The sequence below is a fragment of the Austrofundulus limnaeus genome, unplaced genomic scaffold (genome assembly GCF_001266775.1).
Source record: "Austrofundulus limnaeus strain Quisiro unplaced genomic scaffold, Austrofundulus_limnaeus-1.0 Scaffold228, whole genome shotgun sequence".
Taxonomy (NCBI): Eukaryota; Metazoa; Chordata; class Actinopteri; order Cyprinodontiformes; family Rivulidae; genus Austrofundulus; species Austrofundulus limnaeus.
This window is the reverse complement of record NW_013952630.1, coordinates 494,032-496,032: the sequence shown is the minus strand read 5'-3', so window position 1 is coordinate 496,032 and position 2,001 is coordinate 494,032. Positions and strand designations below refer to the sequence as shown.

Below are 2,001 nucleotides of genomic sequence, written 5' to 3'. Positions count from 1 at the left end.
ATTTATCATGAAGATCCACAAATTTCATTCACAATTTTATCAAAGAACAATGCTCTTGATGTGCTAAACCATCTAAATAATATTATCTTTTTGAATAAAATGGTCATTTAAAAAAGAAATCAGTCTAACAAATAAAACATTTGAATGTTTAAGTTATTTTGCTCTGTGCAAAAGACAGATATTTGCTGCTTGGTCTGGAGAGTGTGAAAAGCTGGTTTAACCAAGGCTGAAGATGCAGAAGGTCAAACTTCAGGAGCTGTCCATCTGAGGAACATGTTAGTCTAAAGACATTTAACCATGAAATGTTCAGTTTGTGATGTTTTTATGACATACACCCAGCCCCTCGACCACTTAGGTAGTTTACAAAATTTATGCAGAGTAAAAGAATAAAATAAAAACATGTTGGACTGATTTGGCATGATGTCCTGAGACGTTGCAGCTGATATGAGTCATAAAACGGAAAAGGGGGATGTTAGATGTCTGGATGCCCCTCTAGATAAATGTGTTAAATGAGTGAAGGAAAATATGAGCACCAAGCAACAACCCTATTCTCCCCTGAGAACCAGACCAAAAATTTTATGTGCAAACCTGCTTATAACCCTCCATTTTTTTTCCAGATCTAGAAACTGACATCTTAGTTCCCTCAGTCCAACATCATCTGCACCGTTGTCATCGGGTTTGGAGCCAGACCAGCAGAGCTTTAATGAGGACTGCCCAGCAGAACAAAAGGTTTGCTGATCGCCATCGATCCTCAGTTCCCACCTATTCAGTTGGAAAAAAGGTATGGTTGTCCACCCGTGACATTCATCTTAAAGATACACCAAGAAAGCTCTCCCCTAGGTACATTGGCCCCTTCACTGTTGAAAAAATTGTCAATCCTACTGCTGTGAGATTGCACCTGCCGTCATCGATGAGGATTCATCCCACCTTCCACATTTCTCAGATTAAACCTGTTATTGAAAACCATTTATACCCACCAACCAACACCCCGCCACCTGCCCGTCTTATTGATGGTCACCCTGCATTTACTATTCGTCGTATCCTGGACGTCAGACACAGAGGTTGGGGTTTTCAGTATTTTGTTGATTGGGAGGGATATGGCCCAGAAGAGCGCTGTTGGGTCCCGAGGTTTTTTTATTTTGGACCCATCTTTGATTTCTGTCTTTTACAGGGAGCACCCGGAGAAGCGGCTTTAATCGCCTGGAGGCGATGTTTGAGGAGGGGTACTGAGGCATTTGGTTGGTGCAGCCTGTTGATTGATCGGCAAATCACCACAGCTGGCGTCAATTAGGGTCATCTGCTCTCAGGCTTCTTAAGGCGGCTCTGAACATGGGTCCTCGCTGATCCATCGCTTGCTACTGGTAAAGCATGACAGCCTAGAAACTAGTTCCTTACCTGAGTCCTGTTAATGTTAATGTTAATGTTAATGTTAATGTTAATGTTAATGTTAATGTTAATGTTTACCTGTGCACAGAAAGCCTGTCTCCTGAGTTACCTGGACCCTCGCCTCCCTGATTCTGGAAATCACCCAAGAGCTACTCACCTGATCCTCCTCACGCTGTCACCTGTTTGCCTCCAACCTGAAAACGTCTGAAAGTACTCACCTGGATAACTTGCCTAAAAACCCTCTCCTCTATGCAGAAAAGCCTCATCTGAGCTGTAAGAAACTTCCTGTTTACTCAACTTCAAATTACTTATCTCCTTGGAAAAGACTGGGACTAATCATCTCCCTTTCCTTCCACAGCCCTGGTCCAAATTCCCTGTCACCTGTAAATAAAAGTACTTACCTTTTGTACTCCGTCTCATGAGTCTGTTTGTTATCAGTTTTTACTCATGTCTCACTATTTACCTGAAAACCTGTCAAATACAAATAAAAAAACACTTTCTACTTCTTACTACTCCTTACATTTGTTTAAAGGTAAGTACAGATAAGTGTTTGAAAATGTAAGGAGTAGAGCTAAAAAGTTGGCTGAAAAAATGACTCAAGTAAAGCATAGATAA

General features: G+C 41.3%; 1 long non-coding RNA gene across 1 annotated transcript; it reads left to right on the top strand.

The window, feature by feature from the left end:
- The first annotated feature begins 369 nt into the window (after window positions 1-369).
- LOC106525475 (uncharacterized) lies at window positions 370-1,795 on the top strand. Its single transcript, XR_001311121.1, has 3 exons — window positions 370-1,361; window positions 1,475-1,659; window positions 1,745-1,795. It is a non-coding gene; the product is annotated as an uncharacterized LOC106525475 (long non-coding RNA).
- Window positions 1,796-2,001: the final 206 nt, after the last annotated feature.